The sequence below is a fragment of the Hemitrygon akajei genome, chromosome 7, assembly GCF_048418815.1.
Source record: "Hemitrygon akajei chromosome 7, sHemAka1.3, whole genome shotgun sequence".
NCBI classification, from domain to species: Eukaryota; Metazoa; Chordata; class Chondrichthyes; order Myliobatiformes; family Dasyatidae; genus Hemitrygon; species Hemitrygon akajei.
In genome coordinates, this window is record NC_133130.1 from 26,524,145 (window position 1) to 26,546,225 (window position 22,081).

The 22,081-nt window shown below is 37.9% G+C and overlaps 1 protein-coding gene and 1 long non-coding RNA gene across 10 annotated transcripts in view; one reads left to right on the forward strand and one right to left on the reverse strand.

The window, feature by feature from the left end:
- Window positions 1-22,081, reverse strand: part of birc6 (baculoviral IAP repeat containing 6) — a 246,679-nt gene that overhangs the window by 32,395 nt on the left and 192,203 nt on the right. The window lies entirely within an intron of this gene.
- LOC140729973 (uncharacterized) lies at window positions 10,145-12,413 on the forward strand. Its single transcript, XR_012099448.1, has 2 exons — window positions 10,145-10,727; window positions 10,850-12,413. It is a non-coding gene; the product is annotated as an uncharacterized lncRNA (long non-coding RNA).

Sequence of the window (22,081 nt, forward strand, 5' to 3'; positions counted from 1 at the left end):
TGGGTATTGATAGTAATTGATCAGCCATGATCTCAAAATGGCGGTGCAGGCTCGAAGGGCCGAATGGTCTACTTCTGCACCTATTGTCTATTGTCTATTGACACTGCTCCCTGAACGTTACGGAGAATGGCATGCTTACCTGAATTAGCTGAGGCATAAAGGTTGCACATAAAGTTAATTAGGTTACACTTAGAAGTATCATGTGCAGTTCTGATCACCGCGATACAAGAAAGAAGTGATTAAGATGGACTGTTTGAGTTATCAGGGGAGATTAAACAGGTTGTGTCTGTTTTCCCTGGAGCAATGGAAGCTAAGAGGTAACATGATAGAGGTATATAAAATTATGTGAGGCATAGATAGAGCAGATAGCCAGCTTCCCATGGTCGGGGTCTCTAAAACTAGAGTGTATGTATGCAAAGGGATCTGAGAGGCAATTTTTCCTCCAGCACAGTAATAGTATGTGGAATAATCCTTTCAGTTAGGACGTGCTGTAAAACTAAGTAAGGCAAATAACTAATACATTCGATAAATAATAACTCCTGCATTTTAGTACATCAGTGAAGGGGCTGCTAGAGAATACAGTAAATTGAACCTGCCAGCCTACAATGAGGTCATTTTCATTTATTCACCATCAAGGCATGGACAAGAACATTTATTGACTGCCTGTAAATACATCAGGGTGGTAGTGAACCAGCTTCTTAAACAGCTGTAACCTGACCAGTGACTTTACTATCACAATTTCTGCAATGCCAGCAGGAGGAAGCTCCATCCTCTGGGCCGAAGGACCTGTTTCTGTGCTGTAGTGTTCTATTATTCTTCTGAGTTGAGCTTCTTCACAATCTTTGAGGCTCAGAGTCTCTCAGATGTCACTAACTCAGAAACTGTTACCCTGAGCCTATTGTGACAGACAATAGTGTTGAAAAGACTGACCCAGTTGAACTGGTGGTCGATGAGCCTGCAAGATGTTGTAACCATTTTGTTGGTGATTTCACACACTGGAGACTAGTTAGTAATCTATCCATCCAGTCAACAGAATACATTTTTCTGAATCCCAAAGAAAGCTCAGATTCCCACGTTACTAATGAGAATTTGATAGATACCTGGGAATCAGAACTTTTTCCCTCCCTGCAATCTATGTATGCACATGTGATAAAAAGAATGCCATCATAGTTCTTACTAAATAGTTTGGCATATTGGTCAGAACTAGGAAATAGGAAAATAAATCAGGAAACATTGATAAATATTCATGTATAAAAAGGAGTTGGTGTTACAACACCTGGAAGCTGCAGCAAATATCAATTGCTTAAAACAAATGTCACATTCAGACTGCTCAAGAGGAGTTCTGAATTTAAAGAGCATACACGAGGAAATCTGCAGATGCTGGAAATTCAAACAACACACACAAAATGCCAGTGGAACACAGCAGGCCAGGCAGCATCTATAAGGAGAAGCCCCGAAGGGTCTTGGCCCAAAACGTCGACAGTGCTTCTCCTTATAGATGCTGCCTGGCCTGCTGTGTTCCACCAGCATTTTGTGTGTGCTGTTTGGAGTTCTGAATTTGTTTACTTCCATATACCAGAATAAACAGCAGTTTCTTGTTATCAAAAGGAAAGTTTAAAAAAAAATTGTTGAGAGATAATGGTCAAGTTATTACTGACCATTCTGGCCCTCTGAGCCCATACTGTCCAACTACACCCTTGTGACTTATTAACCTACTAACCCATGCATCTTTGTAATGTGTGAATACACTGGAGAACTCACCGGAAACTCATGTGGTCACAGAGAGAACATACAAAGTTCTTCCAAACAACAGTAGAATTGAATTCGGTTTGCGGTGCTGTAATCACATTATGCTAGCCTCTACACTACCATGTTGTCCCAAAGTTGCGGGAAGGATTTTGGAAATTCAGCAGCAAGGGCAGACATTAGGCTAGTATCAGAGGGAACTGAGAGACATCTATTTAGAACAGAAATGAGGATTTTAAAAAAAAACCAGAGTGTGGAATTCTTTGCCAGACTGAGTCATTGGATATATTAATGGGAGACGTTGATAGGTTCTTCATTAATCAGGGTGTCAAAGATTATAGAGAGAAGGCAGAAGAACGGGTTTGAGAGGAATAATAAATCATCCATGGCAGAGAATATTCAATGGGCCGAATGACTTAGTTCTGTTCCTAGGTCTTACATCTATAAATGTATTACAATTATGCTTCCAAAACACTAAATCCAAGTGCTGTACTGTTGGAGTCCGTACTACCTTTCAATGGAAAAAGTAAAGCTTTGCCTGCTCTCTCATATGAGCATACAAAGACCCCAAGAGGTTTTAAACAGTGGTACTGTGAGCTTGCATGGTGTTCAGGTTAATATACGTCTCTTAAATCAGCATCATCATTTGGTATTACCACATCTGGTGAAAGCCCACTGTGCACAAATTAGGTAACACATGGTTTCTAAACTGCAACATTGACAGAATTTTGTGAGTATTCACTGAACGTGAAGTGTAATGAGACAGCCTATGATAGTGAAGAAAACTCATTAAAATTTTTCACTGGGTTATTGCAAACCAGGCTGAAAGAGGGAAATATACATGGTATGCAGTTGAGGATCAAACAAATAAAATATTCCATAGAAATTAACTTCGAAGATTGAATACTTGAAAAAAATCTTTCCCAACTTTGATTAAATAGGATAGTCAATAAATTGTTTTTATTTCAAATCACTGATATTGTTTTCAAAGAAAGGACAGATTACTTCCTAGAAATGTTGTATTTAATGGATTGCACTTAAATAATCATTTTACTGACAAGAGAAAATCTGCAGGTGCTGGAAATCAAAGCAACACACACACAAAATGCTGGAGGAACTCAGCAGGCCAGGCAGCATCGATGGAACACCGTAAACAGTTGACATTGTGGCCCAAAACATCGACTGTTTACTCTTTTCCATAGATTCTGCCTGGCCTGCTGAGTTCCTCCAGCATTTTGTGTGTGATACTTCACTGATTTTTATTGAAAGCAAAATTTATCATTTCATCTGGGTCATTTTCAGCTAGCACAGAATTGAGCATTCAACTCACTTTCAAGTCCATCTCAAATCTTCCAACTATGGCAAAGGCCTTTTCTAAAAAAGACACTTTGAGCTATGCTCACCATTAAAAAAATAATTTATTGAAAACACTGTCAGCTCACGACACTCAGATTAGAACTCCAAATACAAAAATAATTAATCTTAAAACTGGAGATTAGAAATACGCATAGTAATTCAAAATTTACCATTTGCATTGATTATCAAGTTCCTGTTCCCAGTACAAGAGTCAGAATAATGTGGTACTTACTACTAAAATTACAAAGCCTCCAGTTTATAGAATAACAACCATGGTTTGAGAGCATCATTTACATTACAATAGTTCTCAAAGCACATGAAAGTATTAGTGAAATTTGATACTGAGCTACAGGAGATATTGATATTCTATTAATCAAAAGTCTGGTCAGTAAGGATGGAACATAACAGCAAAGTACAGGCCCTTTGGACAACAATTTTGTGCCCACATTTTAACCTACTCTAAAATTAATCTAATGCCTCCCTCCTATGTAGCCCTTCATTTTCTATCATTCATGTGTCTATGAAGGAGTTTATTTAAAGTCCCTAATGTATCTGCCTCTACCATTACAGGTGGTAGAGTGTTCTCTGCATAAAGAACATACCTCTGACCCCCGTACTTTCCTCCAATCACCCTAAAATTATGCCCCCTTGTTATTAGCTACTATCACCCTGGAAACAAGTCTCTGTTATCTACTCAATCTATGCCTCTTATTTCATATACCTCTAACTAGTCACCTCTCATCCTTTGTTCCAAAGAGAAAAGCTGAAAGTCACTCATCCTATCCTTATAAGACATGTTCTCTATTCTAGGCAGCATCCTGATAAAATTCTCTGCACCATTTCTAAAGCTCCCACATCTTTCCTATAATGAGGCAACCAGAACCAATAAATATTCCTAGTATGGTCTAACCAGGATTTTATAGAGCTACAATGGTACTTCTTGACTCAAACTCAATTCCCCGACCAATGAAGGCCCACAAACCATACGCTTTGGTAACAATGTTATCAAGTTGCGCAACAACTTTAAGCGATCTGCAGACTAAGACCTCAAGATCCCTCTGTCCATCCACACTGACAAGAATCGTGTCATTAATGTTGTTTTCAGCCTTCAAATTTAACTTCCCAAAGCAAACCATCAGTTTTCCGCCTTGGACTTCACTGTAGAAGACACCAGCAGTATGCCAGAAATTCAAGGAGGGGGCAGAAGTGAGCATAGCTGCTATTACTAAGGAGAAGGTGCTTGGGAAGCTGAAAGGTTTGAAGGTAGATGAGTCACCTGGACCAGGTGGACTACACCATAGGATAGCTGAAGAGATTATGCAGACATTAATAATTAACTTTCAAAATTCATTAGAGTCTGGAATAGTTCAGGAGGATTGGCAAAGTCCAAAAGTCACTCCACTCTTTACAAAGGGAGGGAAGCAGAAGAAAGACCAGTTAGCCTGACTTCAGTAGTTGGGAAGATGTTGGAGCCCATTAATAGGATGAGGTTTCAGGGTAACTTGAAAGTGCATGATAAAACAGGCAGAATATTTTATCATGTGCCTTAAGGGAAAAACTTGCTTGGCAAATCTGTTGGAATTCTTTAAGGAAATAACAGTCAGGATAGACAAAAAGAGAGCGAGTGGATGTTGATTACTTGGATTTTCAGGTCTTTTACAAGGTGCTGTACATGAGGGCTGCTTAGCAAGATAAGCAGCCCACGGTATTACAGGAAAGTTACTAGCATGGATAGAACATTGACTGATTGGCAGGAGGCAAAGAGTCACAATAAAGGGGCCTATTTTGGTTGCTGCCAATGGCAAGTGATGTTCTGTAGGTTTCATGTTAATGATTTGGATGATGAACTTGTTACCCAAAACAGAGTGGATATAGAGAGAATGTCTCCTATCGTGGGTGAGTGTAGGACCAGAGGACACAGCCTCAGAATAGAGGATGTCCATTTAGAACAGAGATGAGAAGGAATTTCTTTTGCCATAAGGTGATAAATTTGTGGAATTCATCGCTACGGATGGCTGTAGAGGCCAAGTCACTGAGTATATTTAAAGCAGAGGTTGATAGATTCTTGATTATTCAGGGCAAAGGTTATGGGGAGTAGGCAGGAGAATGGGGTTGAGAGGGATGATAAATCAGCCATGATGGAATGGCAGAGCACTCAATGGGCCGAGTGGCCTAATTCTGCTCCTATATGCCTTATAGTCTTGAACTCCATCTGCCACAAAAAAAAAAATCACAAAAAGCAGAAGACCTGGAACAGATTTCTGTAGAACACCACTGGTCACACTCCAATCAACTGGTCTAACTACTGTGGCAATATATGCTGTGTTCTAAACATATTTGTGAATAACATCATCTTATAACAAGAGGGAACAAAATAATGTTCAAGTCTAAAGATAAGAAAAGAGCTGAGGCAAGGATAGTCAGATGATCTTACACGGGTTGAGATGTGTGGCTTTGTGATGTGTGAAGGAATCATATCTTGGGGACAATACAACAACAAAACTACAGAGTCTAGTTTAATTTCAGACTGAGGTTAGGAAGAGGGATAGAGTGGGTAGCTAGGATTTGGACAAACCTTGATCTTTCCAGTATTTAGCTGAGGATAAATTCTGTTTATTCTGGTTATGGGGCAGGCAGTATGATTTCTACTCTAAATTCCAACTTGGAAATATAATTGCTCTTCCTTTGCCATCATTATGTTTAAAAACCCTAACAACTCCTTGCAACACAATGGGAATAGCTTCATCACATGTCTGCAGATGTTTAAGCCAAAACCTCAAAGGCAATAATTCTGATCTCTCAAGATACTCTTGCTCCCAATTCATAGCACACTTGCTCAATGATATATATATATATATATATATATATATATATAAAAATCCTTCTTTGTGTGTCACAGGAAAAGCCAGTACTTACTACCAATGGTTATTGTCCTACTTGTGATATGTGCACAAGGAGAATTGTGTCACCTTGTGTACCAACACTTTTCAACCACTCAGTAATTAATACTATTCTACTTTTCTATATTTTCCATTTGATTACCTCACCCCTCCACTTCATATGCTACCCACAGAATTGCTACAACTCAAAAGGAGGACATTCAGCCCATAAACCTATTCTATTCTCTTTTTAAACAGTACTGCAAGTAGTTCTTCATCACAACAAGTAGTCTACAAAGCAGTCATCCCCATCTTTGTTTGATTTCTCCACTGGAGAGGAGACAACATTGTGAACATCAAATACAGTACCCCCAGATTAGAAAAAGACAACGTAATTAATTGTCTGGCCTTTTTAACGGACTAAACAGGACTAAACAGGTAGGATAACAGCCATCCTACCTGTCATCATTTTGGCTCCGTTTATCTTTATTTTACTGTACATTCCCACTGTGTTATCATTACCAACACATTGCATAGACAAGTATAATATGTAGCTATATGAAAGGAATATGTAAGATGGAGGCAAGTTATTTTCATTCATAATTGCAACTAGAACGAGGGGGCATAGCCTCAAGACTCAGGTGAATAGATTTGGGACAGGTGAGGACAAACTGCTTTTCACAGGGAATAGTGAATCCGTGGAATTATCTGTCCAGGGAAATAGTAGAGATTACCTCATTAAATATATTTAAGAAACAGTTGGACTGAACTTTGCATAGGAGGGAAATTAAAGGTAAAAGGCCAGGTAGGTGGAGTGGCTATATTTCATTTGGAGCACATTACCAAAGACTCTCGCAAATTTCTACAGATGTATTGTGGAGAGCATTCTAACTGGTTGCATGGTGTAGGGGGGTGGTGGGGCAATTACTGCACAGGATTGAAGTAAGCTGCAGAGACTTGTAAACTTATACAGTTCCATCATGCACACTAGCTTCTCTAGTATCCAGAGCATCTTCAAGGAGCAATTTCTCAAAAAGGCAGCATACATCATTAAGGATCTCCATCAACCAGGACCATGCCGTGCTCTCATTACTACCATCAGGAAGGAGATACAGAAGCCTGAAGGCATACACACAACCATTCAGGAACAGCTTCTTCCCCTCTGCCATCCAATTTCTGAATGGACATTGAAACTATGAACACTACCTCATTACTGTTCCCCCCCCATTACATATTGGCCGGCTGGTGGCATAGTGGCATCAGCGCCAGACTTCGGAGTGAAAGCTCCAAGAGTTTGAATCCAGCCGGCTCCCTTGCGTGCTTTCCATCCATACTGGGTTGTACGTTGAGCTAGCAACTCGGCCTCGTAAAAACAAGAAAGCCTGCTAAAATAAACACTGTCACGATGGCGTCATGATGACTCTACTCGGAGTTAAGGCCTTTCTTCTTCTTTCTATTACATATTGCACTGTATGCTGCTGCAAAGACAACAAATTTCACGACATATGCCAGTGATATTAAACCTGATTCTCAGTTTACAGCCATGAATGGGGGGAGGGGGAAGAGGAGGGGGGCAGAAAAATCTAGCTCGACGGGACCTACTCATGCGTTCTCTCACGAGCCTCCTGGGGATCTACTCCCATAAAATGCTTGCTAACCCAAAACCATTGGAAACTAAAATAACCAATTCAATATTCCCCGAAAGCTCATGGGAACAAATTTCTAATCCAACTAAAAGATATAAAAAGCTACAGCTGAAATTGCACAACTGCCTAAGACAACACATGGGGTAATAATTTAAAACAAGGTAATTAGGCTTATATGAAATAAAAGATTTCCAATGGGACCCAATTATTTGATTAAGGCAAAGCATTTAACAATTAGTGCATTCTAGAAGAATGAATCAGCAGATGTCATCTTGCAGGATACTCAGAAGTTGAAGATTTATGCAGATCTAGCTAAAAGGTGTACTACTTAGAATTATTATACTGAATCTCCAGTCTACTGATGTTATTTTAAATTACTTCCCAGCATAATTAGTGCACAAAAGAATTCTTGTGAATAGCTGCTACTATTTTCAACTATTTAGATAGTAATTTTCTGGCACATGCCTGGGCTTTGAAAATCTAACACACACAAAATGCCGAAGGAACGCAGCAGGTCGGGCAGCATCTACGGAAATGAAGAAACAGTAAATATTTTAGTGAGGGGCGGGTGAGGTCTCAGGGAAAGTGCACATGCAATACATCGCCTCTTCTTTCCCGGTGTAGTGATCACCACGTGGTCACTGTCTGGCTTGCTAAGCAGGAGGCCACTGCAAATGGCCTCTCCTACACTACTGCGCCCCTAGCAACAGCTTCTCATTGGTGCCCCCCATTTCCACCGAGCTTGCTTCGTCGTGACGCGACCGAGTGTCCGGCGGTATAACTGGATGGGTCGCCTGGGCTCGTTAGCCTTGATTGGCAGCCAGCCTAAGAGAAGGACAACTCTGACTCCAAACCTGGGCAGGTAAAGGAGTTCGCTGTCACCGTCCCAGCTTGCCAGGCTATGGCAGATGAACCCCGGGTGTAGAGGGTGGGGCCAGTACCGCGCACACTGCAATCCGCCAAAAAAAATCATTGCGCAGGCTGAAGGATACGCCCACATGTACGACCACCCTCCCTGACTTTCCCTTGAGCTGCTGAGGCCGGGTCTGCCTGTCCCGTATTGGCCTCATCAGCCACCAGCGAGCCTGCAGCAGACATGGGCAGCCCCCTTCCTAAATCTTCGTTCGCAAAGCCAAGCCATGATGAAATGTTTCGGTCTGAGATACTTCTTCAAATGTAAAGCTGTTATCAGGTGTGAATGAATAAAAAAAAATTCATCTACTCATCCTCTCAAATATTAAGTAACCAATATTGTGTCTTCGACAGGGAGCTATTAGGTCAGCTTATTTTAGCTGTTGATAACATTAATTTGCAAAAAAGCTAACATCTCTGAGAACACTTTCCTCAGAGCTTTAAACTGACCTCTGGTAATGTAAGTGCTCAGCACTATTAGTCTGCTTTACAATGTTGCAGAGAAAAATATTTCCTCTGGCAAAACTGGATTTGAAAGAGATTTTGAATCAGCCATGATGGAATGGTGGAGCAGACTCAATGGGCTGAATGGCCTAACTGCTCCTATGTCTTATGGTCTAAAATGGCAAGAATGCAAATATTTAACATTTTGAAAGCTTGCTGTGGGGGGGGGGGGGGGGGGGAGAGAGAAGAAAGAGAAGCTGGATTCAGTAGTTCCAAAAATGCTGATTGCATAGCTTGTTTTCAACAGTAGGATGTTATACAATGCCTGAAAGGAGCCTGTTCTCCTGCAGCATCACACCAAAACACTCATATAATTTTGGAAGATTTCATAGAGTCAGTGTATTTATTAATAAAATGAACACTTTTGGTAGTACATCATTCCACTGAAAGATGTAATTGCTACATCCACAGCATTCTCAACCATACTGAATATCATTAAACAAACACTTTCCTACAGATTGTTACATCATCGTGACAACAAAGCAAAGACTAGCTCCCCCTCCCCACCCTGTGTCATTATTAATGTAAACCTAGTTTCTGAAATAATTTTCCTTCTACCAAAACTGTAAACATCAGAAATATCAAAAATTACTAATGAAAATGCAATTTATTTTTGCTGCCTTTCTCAATCCAAAACACTCTTTAAAATGACAAATAAAACACCAAAGGGGGTTAAAATGAGTATACCTCCATATGTGGTCATTGTCAAACAGATGAGAAACTTTCTATATCAATCCACCAAATAAAATGACTGTCACAACATTTCAATAAATTAATAATTATAAAGCAAAGGATGAAGAAAAAAAAACAGGTTATCCATAAGGCTTGAAAACAGCTAATGAGCAAATGAAAGGTAAATATTTTCCAAATATTTATCGTGTTAAACAATATCATTCCTTCTTTTTGCTAAAAGGCACTTTGCATGACAGCAGGACTTTTACTGTTATGCTGCACTGAGTTTGCATGGGTGGTTTGTAGCTCCTGCCTTATTCATTCAGTGCCATGTGTGTATGACATATGTATACTTAATCACCATACGACTGCAGCAATGTAAGGAACAAAGCCACCCATTATAATCTTCAAACGCAATTTACAGTTATGCAGCATTTTATGATTTTTATAAATGCATATCTTTGTACAAAGCATGTTCAGGTGAGCACCTCAGAATAAAGCAAATGTTTCCTTCCAAGCGAAGGCTCTACAGCTTGGCTGCAAATGAATCTACAGTTTGCTGCATTTGAAAACACAGCATGAAACTCACATCGCTCTTCAGAGACATTTTTAGAATGCTCATTTGGAAGAAAGTCTTCAGTGCACTAATGAAAATGTGGAGGGATCTCTCAGCACTTTCCCCACCGACTGCAGCTGCCCCAGTTTTCTGCTACTGAAGTTACCATTACAGTTGGATAATGGTTTAAATAGAAATCTTAAGCTTTTTAAAGAACTAGAAAAAATGCATGAGAATTTATTCGACAAGTCATCATCTCTTCCAGATCACTTGGACTCAAAGGGGGATTTCTAATACATTTGCCTGCTTCTGAAACCCTGTAAGCAATTTTTTACAACTGGCAAATCATTTTTTATTTTCAAACACGGAACGGTACTCAAACAGAGCTGCAACGAATCTGAGGGGGACGCTCAGAAAATGCACGCTGATGCATTTTCATCCCTTAGGAAGCATGCGGTAAGGATTTCCTTTTCTAACTCAGACTGGTTCTTTTAAATTTATAATATAAACAGTTTATAGCTGCTTTTGTTAAAAAATGTGTTAAATCTAAAGACAATGTTGTTATCACTATTATAAAGGTTTTACTGCAAAGCTACTTCTTTTACTGATGGGATTTCAATGAACCAAATCACTCAAGATGAAAACTACAGATGTAACAAATTGAGCAAAAACTGACAAGACTGCGGAAAGATTATTTGAGTGAGCAATGAATGGTTTCGGATATCTTTCTGGAGGACCACAAAATCTTTTACTGGCAATATTAAGATCACACGGCTTTTCAAAAGCAAACAAATAACATGTTCTCTACTGGAATATTACTGGCTTAAAATTTGACAAGAAAAATAAGAAATGTAAATACCAAAATAGTTTTATATCTGAACTGGATATATCTGATAACATCTTTGAGCAACAAGACAAACAACAGTGTAGTAGGAAATGTGCAGAATTCTGCAGTTGTTATTTTGAAAAGGACTATATAGAACTGACAGAGAAAACTGAAAGTGGTAGATAAAAAGGATCTCTGAAAACGATATCACAAAGCATTTGTTATTGGCTACAATAAAAAAGACACTTTAATATAGTTACCTCAGCATACAGTTATTGGACTAGTGAAATTGTCCAGTAGGAAGATGGGTATCTCTGCCATCACTGAAGCAGAGAAATTAAGTCTCCAAGGAGAGAAAGAAGACATAGAGGAGTCTATTCTTGCTCTGCTGGGAATCATAGGAACAATTCTGAATCTTCTAGTGATCATCTTTGTGTACATCTATACTACATTCTGAATGCTCAGAAGCTGATGAAAAGCAACAAACTAGCCCCAAAAGTTCTTCAGAATGCATTCGTATCAGAAGATCATAAGACACAGACGCGGAGTTAGGCCATTTGGCCCATCAAGTCTGCTCTGCCATTTGATCATGGCTGATTTATTTTCCTTCTCAAACGCATAAGATGAAGCAATGAAAGGAATACTCAAATATGCATTACCCGAACCTTGCAAAATCATCAATAGTTAAGCAACTGATTAAATAACTCACATTAAGAATGTGAAAAAACTATCTTCAGTCATATCACTGGAATTTTATTGCAAACTAACAGAACAGATGGGCATTATACTGAGTGGGTGAAAGACAATCAAACTGCCAGAAAGGGACTGATGCCTAATATCAGTGAATTACAAATGATTTTACTACAATATTTAAAAATGAATGCAGCTGGAACTTTGAAAAATACATATACATCACAGAGACAATTGTACAAGCTTTTTCCACAATTTATCTGCAATATTTGGATTATCACCTTTCTCGCCTGCAAAGATTTAGAGCAAAAGAAAAGTAAAATGATTAAATGATATGAAAGTTGTTCCAAACATTTGTTTTCAAATTATGTAAAATGTTTGTAATTTTTGCCCTAATATGGGTATCTACAATAACTTTTCCCCATTAATCTTGCGCAATCTACTGCTTGGAACATGTCTTCTATATTTTGATAAACGGATGGCTGTAATTTGTCACTTGGGACAATTTGATAAAACTCAGGCGGCTAAATTAGCCAGTAACTTCAAAAATGTTAATAAGTTAAACGATCAAGTTTTAAAAGGCACATATTTGGAGATTATACCTCAATAAAACAAATATAAATGTTCAGTGTGTCTGTGATCATAAGTTAAGGAAAAATCTCATCATCTCTGTGAATGAGACATTCTCTACAAATGAGATCATTTCTGCAGTTTCAAAAGAAACCATCAAGGGGTATTTCTCAGTAGGGAATAGGATGCTTGAAGAATGAGTGGGATACCTCAATGCTTGAGGTTGGACTATTACATCTTCTAAGTTAGGACATTAATTGACTCAAAAGATTTACCCTCATGATAATCCAAGAGGGACTGCAGAATCAGAAGAGGAGGGAGATTAGAAAATGCTCAGAGTTGGAGGACTTGGCAAAGAGCAAGAGGAAAAATACACCTACTCTTTGAATAGTGGTGAAACAATAGGAAGCAACGTTGAAAATGTCTTGGAAACTTCAGCAAAGCAATAATGTCCAACCGTTCCAAAGCAACAAGATAAAGAAATTGATATTGACTATTGGGATCTCAGCAGAAAATATCAGGATTAAACTGTAGGGTAGCCAATTTAGCTCACCTTATACAATGTAATTTGATACAACAGCATGGAATTTTAAAACAAAAAAACAGCTAGGGAGATGTTTGGATAGATGGCTGAAAACTTTGTTAATGATGAAGGTTTTAACAATTGTCTTAAAGGTAGAACATGGAAAAGGAGATTTAATGAAGGAACTCCAGACTTTAGGGCTTTGGTAACTTGATAGCAATTAAATGACGGAATTGCCAAGTTTGCAGACAATATAAAGATACCGTAGGTGAAAGGGCAAGTAGTGTCGAGAAAGCAGAGTCTGCAGAAGGACTTATCAAGAGAATGGGCAAAGTGGCAGATGGAATATAGTGTAGGGAAGTGTATGGTCATGTATTTTAGTAGAAAGAATAAAGGCGTATACTATTTTCTAAACAGAACGAAAATTCAAAAATCAGAGGTGCAAAGGGACTTGGGAGTCTTTATGCAAGATTTCCTAAAAGTTAGTTTTCAGGTCTAGTTGGTTGTAAATGCTATTACCTGCATTTTCAGTTTTTCCTCTGTGGGTGCTTCCTGACTGGAGTACATTCAGTACCTTCCTGTTGTAAATGTCCGAAGAATACTTCACGCATTGGAAAAATTTGAAATTCTTGGCCTATTGATTTATTTTCTCAATAGTGTCATGCTTCACAAGCTTTTCACCACCGTCACCAGCCCCCACCCCCTTAATCTTATTAAAAAAGAAAGATTTGAGATGCTGGAAATATCAACAAGTGGAACAACATTTGTGAAGAAGGGGGCCATCTTATCTTTTCAACTTGAAGATTTGACAAAGTCTTATCACTAATCACAATGAAAGGTTATTAAACAAACACTGACTCATTTCTCTCCACAGTTGCTACAGGTTATTTCCAGCATTTTCTAATTCAGTTTTATCTTTCATTTTTTTGTGCAAGTGCTGACATTTGACATTTAGTGCAGGTTATGCAACAAATATGACATATGAAAGCATTTGTATTAAAAAAAATTCTTGAAATTTCAAACAGAAATTGTTGGACATATATAAATTAGTCAGGTCCGCCAAGTAAAAAGACATCAATTCCTCAGGATTTTCCTTAATGCAATGCTGAAGCAGTACAAACAGCAGAAACATTAACCTCGTATCTTCTCATAAGAGTGCTGTTTTGCAGTACCATAATTTCTGGTTTTATGTCTGCGCACTGAAATTAGAACAGAAGAAGTGCCGATGGAATATACCCATCAAATGGAATTCAGTAAGCTAACCTTCTGTATAATAAATTCTTAAATATTCCCATATGAATTCAAATATGAATAACATTACATCTCTATTTAAACAAGAAAGTACCACAAAAATAATGTTCATGAAAATGATGATTGGCCATTTACAAACAAGATTTTGAATATTCTTTGCAAAATGAACTTTATTGCTAGTCCCTGCAGGGTCCACTATAACTGAATGAAGTACCGGTACACAAATATTTTATCAGCCAAGGCGATGCATACTAAAAAGCACAAATCCTTAGCACAGCATGAAGGCTCTAATTAGCTGCTGCTTAAGCCAGTTTTACAGGGAGGAATGCACTTGTGGACAACTTAACATTTTATACAAGTGTGGAAAACCTACTGGGCATCAGAACCAAGTGAAAACAAGCAAAGACTTATGAAAAACAGAGCAGTGTTGTTACACTGAAGAGAAAATCAGTTATAATAAAAGTGATCGACAGATAACTAAAATCTAGTGTCAGCACCAATACCGCAGAGGGAAAAGAAGATTATGAAACCTTTCAAAATTCAGTTTTAATTTCTTTCCACCCACAAGCAAAACAAAAAATTCCCAGGAAAATCCCAATGGCTTTGTTACAAAATAATACCACCCCTTTGCAATGAGGTAGAACAGGATAAAAGGACACATAAAAGTTATGAGGAATGTGATACTGCTAATTTTATCCCATTTAATTAGAAAAAACCTAACGATCATATTTCAGTTCCAACTGATTCAACAACTCTTGGTGATTCAAGAATCCTGCATCCTGGTAAATTCTGCATTCTCTCTAAAGCTTCCATATCGCTCCTATAACGAGATAACCAGAACAGAACACAATACTCCAAGTGTGGAATAATCAGAGTTTTATAGAACTGCGACATTACCACACAGATCTTGAACTCAAGTCTCCAGAATAATGATGGTCATTGCACAAGAAACCTTCTTAACCATGCTATGAGCTTGCTCAGTAACTTTTAGGGATCTATGGATGTGGACCCCAAGATCTCTGTTTCCACACTGCTAACAATCCTGCCATTAACCCTGTGCTCTGCCTTCAATTTGGACCTGCTAAAGTGCATCACTTCAGTCTTCTGTGAACTCCATCTGCCACTTCTCAGCCCATCTCTCCAACTTTATCAATGTTCTGTTGTAAACCAGAACAAACTTCAACACGATCCACAACACCACTAACTCTTCTGTGATCCTCAAACTTGCTACCCATCTTTCCGCTTCCTTGCCAAATCACTTCTGAAAATTGTAAAAAGCAGGGGCCTCAGAATAGATCCCTGTGGAACACCACTGATCACCAATCTCCAGGCAGAATATACTCTATCTAGTACCACCCTCTGCCTTCTGTGGACAAGCCAAATTTGAATCCCTGTTCAATTTCCCTGCATCCAATGGCTGCTATCTTCTTCTGGCTGTTCAATTAAATATTCAATTGACTTTGATGATTGCTCCAATGCATTAGTTGGACAAGTTTAACATTGAACCTCCTTATTTTTCAAGATTCTGTGTGGCTTCAAAGTTAGTCTAATGAACACCAGTTATGTTAACAAAATCTAAATTCCAAAACTATTGTTATAAACTCAAGCCAAAACCTTGTAGTCAAAAATTATTGGAATTTATAATGTTGCAAAGGTTTTACAAAAGAAATAAAATCTTCCCAATGAGAATACTAAGTAATTATTAAGCATTAATTATCAATTATGCTCAAAAGAGCAAAATGTTCAGAAGCCTGGCAATATGATGTCCTGGCATAATAGTGGTATATCTGTGCCTTAGCAATACACAATGCCAAATTCAGCAGCAGTTGTGAAAAGATCTGAAGTGCGACAAATCTGGAATTACGAAAACCCAACATTGGTGAGCCTTCCCTGGTGGAAAATGATCACTACCACCAGCAAAGGTGAACATTCATAATTACATGTTCACCAAGGCCTGTGCCAAATTCACTTGTACAAATTAACAAGAATGTTTTGTGATTAATTACCTACACATTCCATCCTAAGCCATCAGGTGATCTTTCAGCCTGAATTGGTCATTAGTAAATACTTTAAAAAAATCTCAACTCAATGTCAATGCCATGTAATCCTTCAGCGCTTCATTAAAGGACCTTTGAGTATTTAAGCTCTGAATAACATGATCTGCAACTATTCATCAGGCTGTTGATGAGTAGGAAAAGCATGCTGAAGATTCCTTCGCCATGTATACCTACAATCTTAAGTGCCTGGCGAGACATTCCATTCTCATGAAAAAGGCTGTCAGATTAACCAGAGGAGCAAGTGTTTAACAAGAAGGAACTGAAGGAAATAAGTTTTAGTTTGAAAAGAAAACTGGAAAACTAAGGATCCCTATGTTCTGCATCTTAATATTTTGAAAGGTAATGACTGAGAACATTTTTCTTATCATTTTTCAAGGTTCTGTAAATTTTGGAAGTGACTGTGGGTTGCAGGGTGGAAGAAGCAAGGGAGAGAGAAAACAGAGAATCACTGACCTGGTAGATTAACATTAGTAGGAGGGAAGACATCAGTGAAGAACATCATGGCAGAAAATCTTGCAAATCATAAGTTTGAGCAGATTTAGCACAAAGATGAGAGGAGAAATCATACTTGACTAATTTACTGGAGTTCTTTAAGGACATATGTTTGCATTGTGTCCTTGGTTGAACAAATAAAAAGCCAATGGATGCAGTGTATTGAAGGGAACTCCCACTGAATTTACAAAGTTCGTAAAGACAGAGAATGGATGCAGCATGGATTTCTTTTAGCAGATGAGTGTCAAACAAGGAATCATCTGACAATAAAGGATAGGCAATTTAGGAGAGACAAGGAGAAATTTCTTTAGCAGAGGTGGTAAATGATAATTCAACCAAGGAGGATTCTGAAAGTTTGGCCAGACTTCATTCAAAGTGGGGATTTGTGGATGTTAAGGCAACATAAGGCACGAAGATAACACTAGGATAGAAGATCATTTATCATCTTGATGAACACTGGAGTAGGCTTTAAGGTGAACGGGTTATTTCTGGCGACTGTTTCCAACATTGTCATGTAAATATTCTGAAACAAGACACCGCCATGATGAAGACATTCTCAGGTTGGAGGAGCAACACCTCATATTTCCTCTTGGAAGTCTAAGTTGATAGCATGGACATTGATTTCTCTCCCTCCCTCTTCTCTCATTTTCTATTCTCCATTCTGGCTCCCCTCTTACCCTTTTCTCAACTTTTTCTGATGCCCCTCCTCCTTCCTTTCTTCCATGGTCCACTATCCTCTATCAGATTCTGTCTACTCCTCTCCCACCTTCTTCCTACTTCATTTCCAGTCCTGATGAAGGGTCTTAGACCAACACATCAACTGCTTATTCCCCTCCACAGATCCTGCCTGACCTGCTGAGTTCCTCCAACATTTTATGCATGTTATTTAAAAAAAAATACTGGCCAAAAAGTTCTTTGGAAAATAGAAAACAAAAATCAAACATATCCATTTTATCCAAGGTTATTTAAACTGCAGATCAAATTCATCAAATACAATCCTGATTAGCAACCAGGACAAACAAAATGGACTCTGCAAAATAAGATGCCATGTGCATGTTATTTTAGTGACTCGTTTAAATAATGTACAACTTTCAAACAATTCTGATTATTTAATACCTTCATGGCAAATTGGCCTAAATAAGTATTGTTTAAAAAAGTGTTGGAAATACTCAGCAGGACAAGCTACAACTGAAACATTAAATTTGTTCCTCTTCCTACAGACAGGTCCTGATGTGTTGATTACTTCTAGCATTTTCTGTTTTTCAGCATGTACTTTTTTTATGTTTAAACATTGTTAAAATACTAGTTGTATTTCACACATGGTTCTTTCGAAATGGATGTAGCAAAGCTGCTTACAATAACCATCAATTACAATAACCAATGGACACTCTGCTAATGCTTCAAATGAATCTTGTAGTACTTTCAGTATATCAACAATGACTTGATTAAATCTGTAATTGTATCTAAATTCGATATTCTACTACAGGTTTTCAGGCTGCACTGAAGAACAAATTAAGATACAAAAGTGACTGTGTATAAAACAATCTGTAAAACCCAATACAAATGAGGAACTCTCATTACAATGAGCAATTTTAAAAGTAAAATATCAGGGGACAGATTCTTTAGAATAACTTCTTATCTATTGGTTGACAAGGAACTTTACAAAAATCCAGTGAGAAACTCCTACTCTTAATTTGGCAAAGATCACTGATGAAACTGTTTTAAAGACTGAGAAAATGCAAGCCCAGTGTAAACCAGTGTTGCAAATAACTTGCTGTACACACAGATGTTGAGAAATCTTGCATGCAAAGGACAACCTTGGGCATGAGCTACCTCAGTGAATCTCTAAAGCTCAAAAGACTAAGGTGCTTAAGAAGCAAACTGCCCTTTCAGAAGAGGATATGTATGATATTAAAAGTACAGAAAGAACACAACATTCACGAGTAGACTGAATTTAAATTTGAAAGGCTATTTAATGTATAACAAGATTCTGAAATTGGAGAGGCCAGGAATGAAAATCCAAAATCCAGGATAAAACTGATGGCGAGTAATTATATCAGATTGTAACAAAATGAAAACAAAAGCAGAGAAGAGTTAGGGATATTAGGGTGGTAACAGCAAGGAATAGACTGCAGCAGCCAAAGATAGTAGCAACAAGATAGGAAACAACACTGCATTTACTGATACAGTGGTGACAGAAGAGGAGATTGTGGCTGGAGGGAGACTGCGTTGTGAAAGAAAATGCAATCTTACTTTTCAGACATGGGTATTACTGGAAAGGTCACCATTTACTAACACAATAGTGATGGTAAGCTAATTTCTTAAGCAGCAGCAATACTGCTAGTGAAGGTACTTCCACACTGCTGTGGGATAGGGTGTTCTAGAGTTTATAGATTCAGCCGCATAAAGAAGTGGCAGCACAGTAGTGTAATGATCAGCACAACACTTTACAGCACCAACGACATGGGTTCAATTCCCATCGCTGTCCGTAAGAAGCTTGTATGTTCTCCTCGTGACTATGTAGGTTTCCTCTGGGTGCTCCGGTTTCCTCCACTGACCCAAAGATAGCTAATTGGTCTGTACATTGTCCCACAATTAGGGTAGGGGTAAATCAGGGGTTGCTGGGCAGCTTGGCTTGAAGGGCTGGAACTGTATCCAGCAAATAAAGTGGCACATATCTCCACATCAGAGTGGAGAGCAATGTGAGTGGGGATCCCTGGTATTTGTGGTATTCCTAATCACCAGATTTGGTTCTTGGCTTTTAAAGTGCTGCAAGGTCAGTCCAGCCTCATCCAAATATACTCCATTTTCCCCCCCAGAAACCTAAGATGTACACCACCTAGTCCAGGTGACTTATCCTTCCCAGTGTTCTTTTCCAATTAATTCTGGCCAACTCCTCTCTCATGCCTCTACAATTTCCTTTACTCCACTACAATACTGATACGACTTCAGCATCTCCTTTTCAAATTCAGAGTGAATTTGATCATATGATCACTTGCCTCCAAGGGTTCTTTTATCTTAGCTCTCTAATCAATTCTGGTTCATTGCATAACACCCATTCCAGAATAGCCAATCCTCTAGTGGACTCAACCATAAGCTGTTCTAAAAAGCCATCTCGTAAGCACTCCAGAAAATCCCTCTTGGAATGCAGCAGCAACGTGATTTTCCCCAATCAACCTGCATATTGAAAACCCCCACCACTATTGTAACATTGATCTTTTGACATGCATTTTCTATCTCCCATTGTAATTTGTAGACTACATCCTTACTGTTTGGGGGTCTGAATACCACTCCCATCAGGGTCTTTTAACCCTTGCAGTTCCTTAGCTCTATCCACAATGATTCAACATCTTCCAACCCTATATCTCCTCTTTATAATGATTTGATTTTGTTTTATACCAACAGAGTAATGCCACTCCCTCTGCCTTCCTGTCTTTATTAATGACTTTTACTTTTCCAGTATATTAGCAATAACTGTACTAATTATACATGTGTACAGGCGACAACAGTACCAGATATGCCAAAATACAATGCAAGGGAATAATAAAACCAGAAGCTTGAACATACACTGCATAAAGAGGAAGCACCAAATGCTATCATGTAGTATTAAGAAACTGAAATGGCATACTTAACAAGTCTGAACAAAAAAAAACTTTTACAGAAATCGATACACAAAATGATTTAATCCTTGTGGACACCAAATGACTTTCTAACTACGGTAAGTATATTTGCTCGATGTTGCGTTACCCTATAATCAGTTCTTTGATCTAAAATCTGATTGAGAAAAGATCAAAATATCTTTGGCAACTATCTACAAGATAGAACTGCTGTAATGACTGTCACAAAATTCCACTTTCTTGTTCCCTATCAAATTATTTAAAAAATTATTTAAGTTCCCTATCAGTTATTAAAAAAAATACCTCACATCCTCCTTCACTCCAGAGAAAAGCCCTAGCTCGCTCAACCTATCCTCATATCACTAAACTACAAAAATTATATATTAAAAATTTAGAATTTTACTACACCTGCCTATAGTACATGATTCTATTCACATTTGCAGCTGCCCATTTTAAAGTTTTATGAAGTGTTAGAAAAAGCTTTTAATGAAGAATAAGCCAAGTTTTATATTTTACTGCTCCCCGCATTGATTAGCTGACCTCAATTATAATTTAACAGTAAATTAAAATGTAAAATTAATTTAAAACAGTAGACAGAATCATATTTGGAGTATTGTGTTCAGTCCTGGTTGCCTCATTTTAGGAAGGATGGTGAAATCTCCAGATGAGGTACAGATGAGATTTAGTAAGATGCTGCCAGGACTCAAGAGAATATCTTAGGAAGATAGGCTGAGTGAGCCAAGACTTTTCTCTTTGGAGTGAAGGGGGATGAGAGGTGACTTGATTGAGATGTACAAGATGATAAGCAGCATAGATAGAATGGACAGCTGGATACTTTTCCCAGGGTCATAAGCTAGTGACAGATATTATTTGATCTTACTACTGGATATCTTCCAAATTTGCAGCAAAATATATTGAACTTTGGTTTATTTGTTGTATATAACGCTAATTGAAAATACTTCTCTTTTCAATGGCATATAAAATTGGACATGCTACTTTATTAGTTAATGTCTGTAATCCACAGAAACACCCAAATTCAGCATGGCCTACTCCATTTCCATGCTCTATTTCACCATGTTTGCATCGATTCAAAATGAAATGAGTTATAATAAAGAGATTTTCTTACTTATCTGGATGAATTATAATTTCTGAAGTTAATCTAATCTCAAACAAAATCTAAATCATAATGCAGTTCTAAAATGGTTATGTACTATTGCAAAATTTGGAAGGAATTAAATTCCTAACCAAGAACATTTATGCCAAATTATTCAAAATGTGCATACATGTCCTTTACTATGCAATATTCATCAATTTATAATGTTAACTATAGAAACACCATTAAAACCAAACTATTACAATTCCTGCAAAATGTTATTAAATAGGATATAGCTAAAATAAGATATAGTGAGTCTCTCTTATTTAGGATATATTTAGGTTTTTGAATAGTTTGTCAGGGACAAAAAATCTTGCTATGTCTCTGGCACTCCAACACCATCTTTTACAATTGCTTAATGTTTTGACAGAAAATTTTAAAATACTTATTTTTTGCCTGTAGGATAAAAATGCCATTTTGCAAAGTGCTGTCAACTGAAAAATATAATGGCTTTGAAACATTAGTTGAATTTCTTCTTGTTTTAACACTGCTGTCTAATTTGAGTTTACATCATTTTGCTTTCCAGAATGTTTATATATTATTAAATCAGTTTACCACAAAACTAGAGAACATGCAAGCAGAGTGCAAAAAGAAAGATCACAATAAATAGCTGATTTTACTCAATGTGATG